Genomic DNA, 9156 nt, shown 5'->3' on the forward strand with positions numbered 1-9156 from the left:
AACGGACCAATAAAACGGGGGGCAAACTTAGCAGATTCCCCGCATACTTTAGTATTATGAGCCGTGATCCACACTCTGTCGCCCGGATAGAAAACGGGAGCAGGACGACGAAGATTGTCAGCCGACTCACTATCTGTGGAGTCCGCCACGGGTAACGGGTGGAGAAAACCTGCTGGACTTTGACGGGAAGATTTATCTCTCGCACAGAAGACACACACAAGAACATATTCCTTAACGTCCTGGCGCCACCGGGGCCACCAATAGGACCATTGAAGGGACTTTGTGGTACGTTTGACCCCAAGATGGGCTCCGATCTTAGGGGCATGAGCCCAGGAGAGGACCTCATTTTGTAGATTAGGGGGAACGAACATCCTCCCTGAAGGAACCTGGTTCTTTTTTACATAATCTGTCAAGACCTTGGTCTCGGGGACAAACAGAGGATCTTTCCCAGAAGCCACATCGGTAGAAGGGCCAGAGACTACCCTCCGTGTGACTGTAACCTTACACTGAGACACACAATTCTCACTCCAGGAAGAAATTCTCACCGTATTCCAGTCAATGTGTGGAGTGTGACAACGTAACCATGGAAGGTCCAATAACACCTCATCTAATCCACCGGGAATAATAAGAATGGAGATAACCTCCCAGTGACCCTGAGGAAATGACATGGTGAGGGGAATCGACTGGTGGGTGATTTGCGTGTCCAGGAGTGAACCGTTGACTACCCTAATGTTCATTGGTCTTGGCAGTAACTCTATAGGGATGGCATGCCTCTGGGCAAACGTAGATGACAAAAAATTGCCATCGGCACCAGAATCCCCCCACGCCTTGGCAGTAACCGTGGTTGCTCCAAAGGACAATGTCACCTTATACAATAGTTTGGAGGAAGAAGCCCCAGAATCGAACACACCTCCTCCACCGGTGGTTAGACACGCTCGTTTACCCGACTGCTTGGAACCCTTATTAATGGGGGACTCCAAGAGATGTGCAGGTCAGGAAATCTAAGAGCTAGACTCAGTTCAGGATATATCCATAGCCTCAGGCTCCGGGTCGGGAGTCTCGGGTTTGGAAATGGGTCTAGAGAAGGATGGTGCCAACCGATACTGAGGTCTGGCAACCTCGAGCTCTAACTTGTGTTCTGCATGATGCAAATCTATTCGGTTAGCGAGAGAGATTAACTCCTCCAGGGAGGTTGGAATCTCTCTGGTAGATAGAGCATTTTTAATATGCCCAGCCAGACCCTTCCAGAACACCGGGATTAAAGACCGCTCAGACCAATCCAATTCAGCCGCTAAGGTTCTGAATTGGATGGCATAGTGGCTTGCGGTGGCCGAACCCTGGATCAGCGCAAGAAGCTTAAGAGCCATATCATGTGTGACCTGAGGACCAAGGATTACACTCTTTAGGGCTTTAAGAAAGAGACCCGCATTAGCCACTACCGGGTCATTGCACTCCCACAGAGGAGTAGCGCACCCCAGAGCCCTGTGGGAGAGTAACGAGATGACATAATCCACTTTGGCTCTTTCGGAGGGGAACCGTGCCTCCATCATCTCCAAGTGAATGGAGCATAAATTAATAAAACCCCTGCAGGATTTACTGTCCCCAGAAAATTTTTCCGGGAGACAAAACGGGGTAATGGGGCAGTTGCAGCTGTCGCAGCATTCATAGCAGCCGAGATAACCAGACTGGCTGCTTGAGAAGCCACCTGGGTAGCTACTGCAGTGATATCAGCTACCGGGTGGACTTGTTCCAGAGTCCTAAGTCTGGCCTCAAGCTGCTGTATATAGCACTGCAGTTGCTGATTGTCAGCCATGTTCGGCAAGACCCTGGTGCTCTGATACTGTTATGGGGATGGTTGCAAACAAACTTTATTATAATGGAAAGCAACTGACCCCGGGGTCCGCAATGCAGCCTGGTGGACTGCGGCCGAACACCTTCCGGGTGAGAAGGAAAACAACCTAAATATAAACCCTTCCGTGTTACAGCACACAAGAATGGGTATAGCAGTTCGCACTATCTACGTTAGCTTCACGGGAGATGTGCGACTGGGGAAGTAGCTGTAGCCCTGTTAACTACACAGGGGCTACGCAGTAGGTGCTAGGGTGCGAGTGTGATATCCGCCGGGAATACGTGCTCTCAGCCGGCGTGCTACCAGACTGAGGAGACTAGGTCCACGTGGCTCAAAAGTTGTACTGGGAATAAAGCGTCTGCAGACGGCTCGGGGTGTATGGCAACCCCCTTGTCAGAGCCAGACCGCCGGGCAAAGCTACCTGCCTATTTCCACTAGACCTGCCTATTTCCACTACAGCTCACGGGGAGCTCAAGAGTACACACCACACCACACCACCACTGCTCAAAGATCAGAGCGCGTCACCATGCTTGTGGGCGGGCTTTTTAAAGATTAAGCCCTGCCCACCGTCGCACCATTGGTGACGTCACCTGCGACCAATCAGGCCGTGCCAGGTCACCGGATCAGCTGACTCCCAAACCACCAATCACGATCCGCCATGTCACGGGCATGCTCAGTACAGAAAAACCTGGACTTAGACTCTAACAGCCCTGTCTCCTTCTGCAACCTATGCTTCCTGTTGCTAGGCACAAAGGCCCAAGAGACAACCTGTATTTCTCGTGGACCAGCTAGACATTGGGACTGATGACAATGCTGAGCAGCATCAGCCCTGGCTGGACAGGAATGGGAAACCACAGAAGGTTCTTTAACTGTTTCAAATCCAGCAAATGCACAATGCCTATCAGTTCGCAATACTGGTGTTGTAGTGTGGTTCCCTAGTAATTCAGTCAAGAAGTGGGAGCAATAAGATGTAGCTGTTGGTTGTGACACATTTTCACCTTGGCCACAGCCCCATCCTCTACACGCACTATCACCAGAACAGCCTGCGCCACACACGTTGACCATTGTAAAATAGCTTACACTTGCACTGTCAATGGAAAAAGGAGATTAGAACCGTGGAAGAGAAAAACCATAGTTCTATTTCTCTGGCCTACACCAGAATCTTTTAAACAGATATATTTGTTACTGAACAGACAGGGAGACACTATTTTTTTTTTTTACGTAAAACAGGCCAAGAGCTGGATAATACAGATATTCGAACCGTGGAACTGCAAAACCACAGTTCGAATTTACTGGCGTATACCAGACTTTTTTAATAGATATATTTGGGGCTGACCAATCAGCGACACACTCAAACTGTTTTTTTATGTAAAAAAGACCCAAAAGTGGATAATACAGAGATTTGAACCGTGGAACTGCAAAACCACAGTTGTATTTTTCTGGCCTACACCAGACTCTTTTAAACAGATATATTGGTGTCTGACCAGTCAGGGAGACACTATTACAGTTTTTTTTGCGGCAAAAAATGCCCAAAACAGGATAATACAGAGATTTGACACGTGGAACTGCAAAACCACAGTTATATTTTTCTGGCCTACCCCAGACTCTTTTAAACAGATATATTGGTGTCTGACCAGTCAGGGAGACACTATTACAGTTTTTTTTGCGGCAAAAAATGCCCAAAACAGGATAATACAGAGATTTGACACGTGGAACTGCAAAACCACAGTTATATTTCTCCGGCCTACACCAGACTCTTTTAAACAGATATATTGGTGTCTGACCAGTCAGGGAGACACTATTACAGTTTTTTTTATGGCAAAAAATGCCAAAAACAAGATAATACAGAGATTTGACCCGTGAAACTGCAAAACCACAGTTCTATTTTTCTGGCCTACACCAGACTCTTTCAATCAGATATATTGGTGTCTGAACAGTCACAGACACACTACATTTTTTTTTTTTTGGGGGGGGGATACCAAAAGGTTAATAAGACGCATATTTGGACAGTCTGACTGAGGAAAAAAAAAATACCGGATTTAGATGAAAAAAAAAAATATTTTCCTGGCCCCTGAGACCGGGGTGATAAGTCTAGCAATTTGACCAACAGGAGCACACACGACTGTAATGCAGCGTTTGCTGGTATAACCACTAGTGTTGAGCCACCCCCGTAGTGTTCGAGTTCGGTTCGGTTCGTCGAACACCCGTGTGTTCGCCGAACTGTTCGTCGAACTGTTCGTCGAACACCTTCGAACACCGTTAAAACCAATGGCAGGCAAACAAAAACACATAGAAACACATAGAAAACACCTTCAAAGGTGTCCAAAAGCTGACAAACTGCTCAGAAGACACAACTAACACATGGAAAAGTGACAAGTACATATAGTCATGCGAAAAGAAAAGAGGTGGAGGAGTAAAAGGAGGGGGAGACATAGATATAGGCATGTCATGCCCTTCTAAAATCCAAAAAGTGAGAAGCCGACACGTTCAGTCCGCTCCTGCCCGTGCCACCTCCGTGTCGCCGGGTTTGTGCCAGAGCCGCGGTGAACCCTGACGGCCAGCCCCCCTCTCCCAATACTGCCTGTCCGCTGGTGGGTCGAGCGAGCCCCCCTGTGGTGGAGGCAGCTCTAAGCTTTTTAATTTAAATTGTCTCTCTAATTTGAATGAATACACTTTAAATCCATTTACAAGGATCTATTGGAGGGCAAGTCTCATGCCAGCAGCCGCGTAATTCCAGCTCCAGTAGCGTCCACTAAAGCTGCTGCAGTTAAAAAGCTTTTATAAGGATCGAGCTCGGCTGTCCACCGCAAGCCATCCTACTGCCAGTCCCAGCCCCTATGCCTTGGGGTGCCTCCTGATGCTCTTCACTGAGTATCCCGTGGTCCCGAAGCATTTCCTTTGAAAAAATTAAGTGTCCAAACTACAGGTGGTGTAGCTTGCTTAACAGCCGGGATAATCCGCTGACTAGCAGACACTGCTACTAGGCACAAAGTATTTCCTGGGCTAGATGCAGTTACAAATTTGTAATTAGATACTCTCGTTGGATGCTGAGAAAGCATTCCATAGAGTCTCCTAGCACGCCATATATGATTCTCTTAAAAAGCTTGGGGTAGGGGTCTAGGGGACCCTTTTATAGCCAAAATCATCGCCCTCTATCACAATACGTCACCTAGGCTGAAGATAAATGGAACTGTAGCACCCTGAGGGCTCGGTTGCTACAGAGGTATTGCACCTCACCCAGAGGTGTGATATCTCACTCTCAGTTAAGGATGGAGTGTGGATCAGGACCCGACACCTGCATGCATTACACCACATTGCCGTGGGGCAGGGCGACCAATATGCCTCTGAGATGGGCACGACAGTCGCTGTCCCTGGCTGGAGTGGGGGGAGGGAACACTGAGGAAGGGGAACCCTGTAGTGCAGGAGCAGGGAGGAAGCAGTTCCTGGGTGCATTGAGAAGGGAGTATAAAAGGTGGGCACCATCTTAGTTCAGTGCAGAGAAGTCTGAGCAGAAGTGGCAGGGAGCAGGGGCTCTGCATGAGCTCTGCTCCGGAGGCGGGCCTAGTAACAGAGGCCCAGGCCTGGAAGAGGGAGAAGGAAGGAAGAGGAGAGGAGAAGGCTCCAGGAACGAGGAATGAAGGGATCCCAGGGGTGCAGACGGGCGAGTCGCCACCGCACGCCCGAATCCACCTGCGTGGAGGGGTCAGGCCAATGGGGGAGACCGGTCCCCGAAACTAGTGGAGGCAGGAAACGACCCTCAGCTAGAAACCGGAGGCTGTGACATTTTATGTGGCGCAGCCCCTCGCTACACCCGCTAGGAAGGCACCACATAGGGTCAGGGAAACTGGCGCCAAGTTTACCAAGAGGAGGCCCGAGGCAGCCGGACAGAAGGGTTGGTAAGAAAGGCCAGACAAAGGACACACAAAGGGGGTCCTGTGAAGCGCTCCAAAGTTATCTAGGAGTTGTCTGAGCCCCTCACCTGGTGAGCACAGTACGACGTGGGCAGCCGTTACCTGCAGATGTGGTCTGGATAATAAGAACTGTGAGTAAAGGCCCTGGACTGCATCACTGACTCCGTGTCGTTACTGCTGCTGCCCTGCACCATCACCCCCATCCTCCGCATACACTGCCCTGAGGCTATACTCCTCCCGTGGGGAGTTATGCTACGCTCTGCTGCACCCACAACACCAGCCTCAGCGGTCTGCCCTGCAGCGGCGGTTCACTCTGACCGCAATCCACGGGTGGCGTAGTCGGACATTTAAACATCAAAACCACATAAATAGTTCCGCCACTGGTTTGACCACCCTGAGCCACGTAACCGGGTCGCCGCCACGAAGACTACAACCACCAGCATCCACCAAAAAGGGTCCGGCTCCGGGTGTCCCAAGGCCCAGGGGGTGCATCAGAACATTTTCATCACCTTTCACAATCACCAATGGGACAAGGCAGGGATGTCCTCTGTCCCCTCTCTTATACATCCTAGTGATGGAGCACCTGCTCTCATCAATTCGCCATAACCCCAATATTAGGTGGATTGAGGTAGGAGGCACCGAGTACAAGTGCTCTCTATTTGCTGATGATGTCCTAGTATATATCACTCAATCACATATATCCATCCATGCTGTTATGGCTGAAATAGATCACTTTGTTACATGGTCAAATTTTAAAATCAATGCAGCGAAGTCTGAGGCCCTCGATGTCTCCCTCCCCAAATCCATATAGGATTCCATCCAGTCCAACTTTCCCTTTGCCTGGCCCTCACAGGGTATTTAATACTTAGGAATTCCTATTCATAGAGACCTCAACCATCTATGTTATCTTAATTTTGGGCCCTTTATTGAACAACTCCATACAGACCACGGTTGGCAAGTTAGAACTGTAAGATTCACTACGTGAACCACTGGTGTTTTGTGGAAAAGCACATGTACACTGTGTTCCAAATTATTATGCAAAAAGTGTTTAGGAGTGATAAGGGAAGAATTTGTTTGTTTGTCAGTTAAACTCATTGATGGTGATGTGTGTCAGGAGTCTTTATATCACTGTAAGCAATTGCAGACACCTGTGCTAATTAGTTTGGCAGGTGTGTCCAATGAAAGGCAAGACTACTTTAGAAGGCTGTCTCACATTATTAAGCAGCCTACATTTTCTGCCAAAATGGGAAAGAAAAAGGATGTGTCGGCTGCTGAGAAGCAACAAATTGTGGAGTGTTTAGGTCAAGGCATGACTACAATCAACATTGTGCGATGATCAGGATGAAGTGTCTTGGCAATCAAGAAGTATGTAGCTGATTCACAGTACACACGTGTGCGTGCTGATAAGGGCAAATTGAGGACTCTTTCCTCCAGGCAATTACGTCAGGTTAAAAGAGCAGCGGCAAAAAAGCCTTGTCATAGCAGCAGACAAGTTTTTGAAGCTGCTGGTGCCTCCAACGTCCCCCAAACAACAAGATGCAGGGTCCTTCAGAGGTTTGCAGCTGTGCATACGCCATCCTGTCGACCTCCTCTATCCACTTCACACAAGCAGAAACGGCTCCAGTGGGCCAAACATTACATGAAGACTGATTTCAAAACTGTTTTGTTCACGGAAGAGTGCCGTGCAGCGCTCGATGGTCCAGATGGATGGAGTGGAGGATGGCTGGTTGATGGACACCCCACGCAAACACGGCTACAGCGCCAACAAGGAGGAGGTGGAGTAATGTTTTGGGCTGGAATCATGGGGAGAGAGATTGTCGGCCCCTTTAGGATCCCTGAAGGCGCTAAAGATGAACTCCATAATGTATGTGGATTTTCTCAAACAGCACTTCCTGCCATGGTTCAAGAAGAAGAACCGTGTATTTCACAGCAATATCATTTTTTTGCATGATAATGCACCATCTCATGCTGCACATAAAACATCTGCATCTCTGGCTGATATGGGCATAAAAGGGGACAAACTTATGGTGTGACCCCCAAGCTCCCCTGACCTCTACCCCATTCAGAACCTCTGGAGCATCATCAAAAGGAGTGTCTATGATGGCGGGAGGCAGTTCACATCTAAGCAACAGCTCTGGGAGGGTATTCTGTCCTCATGCAAAACAATTGAAGCAGAAACCATCCAAAACCTGACAAATTCAATGGACGAGAGAGTTCAGAAGCTCCTTTCGAACAAGGGGTCCTATGTGAAAATGTAACATCACCTAGAATAAAGTTTTGAGTTGAAAACTGTTTGATTTCAGTTTCTAATAACCTGCTAATGCTTATAATTTCAAAAATGACCATTTTTTTGGTCTTTATTAAAATGAAAAGGTTGATCGAAAAGTTTGGGGGATCTAAGAGTGTGGCAACCCAGTAGTCATGATTACTTCGAATTCTGACAATATGAGGGTCATGTTGCAGGTAGTGCAGCAAGAAGGCACTTATGTGTCTTGCGCATATCAGAGCCCCAAAATTATTTTCCGGGCTAGATGCAGCTAAAAATTATTATTAATTTTAAATCTGGTGGAGCTTAGTATAGATGGCCTAATAGGATCAGTGCTGCACACTGCTACAAAGCCCAAATTATTTTCCAGTCAAGATACAGATAAACATGATTAGTAATTTTAAATCTGGTGGAGCTTATTATAGATGGCCTAATAGAATCAGTGCTGCACACTGCTACAAAGCCCAAATTATTTTCCAGCCAAGATACAGATAAACATGATTAGTAATTTGAAAGCTTAAAACGGTTGGTAGGGTGATGTTAACCAATCATCAAGCTTTTACTCTCCCCAGGATGACACAGGGGTAGAAAAGTCGTTTCAGATCCATGATTTGTTCATCTTTATGAACGTGAGCCTGTCTACATTATCAGTGGAGAGCCGCGTGTGCTTATCTGTCAGCACACCACCAGCAGCGCTGAACACACGTTCAGACAGAACGCTGGTTGTGGGGCATGACAAGATCTCCAAGGCGTAAGTGGCTAGCTCCGGCCATTTATCCAGATTGGAAGCCCAAAAAGAGCAAGGGTCCAGTGACACAGTCATGGCTTCAATGCTTACTTGGAGATACTCCTGTACCATCGTCTCTAGGCGTTGACTATGTGTCAGACTTCTTGTCTCCTGTGGCCTTGCAAAGGATGGGCTAAAAAAGTGGTGAAATGATTCCGCAAAATTGATGTTACCAGCAGATACTGTGGTTCTGTTACGGTTTGAGTGCTGAACACTTGACGGTCCCACGGTTGGCAAGTTGGAACTGTGAGATTCACTACGTGCACCACTGGTGTTTTGTGGAAAAGCACATGTAAGATTCTGCAACAGTCTCTGCTGATACTCCTGCATGCGTGCATCCCTT

This window comes from Phyllobates terribilis, unplaced genomic scaffold, assembly GCF_046119375.1.
Source record: "Phyllobates terribilis strain yellow unplaced genomic scaffold, ASM4611937v1 Scaffold_7__3_contigs__length_470593459, whole genome shotgun sequence".
In the NCBI taxonomy this organism is placed as follows: Eukaryota; Metazoa; Chordata; class Amphibia; order Anura; family Dendrobatidae; genus Phyllobates; species Phyllobates terribilis.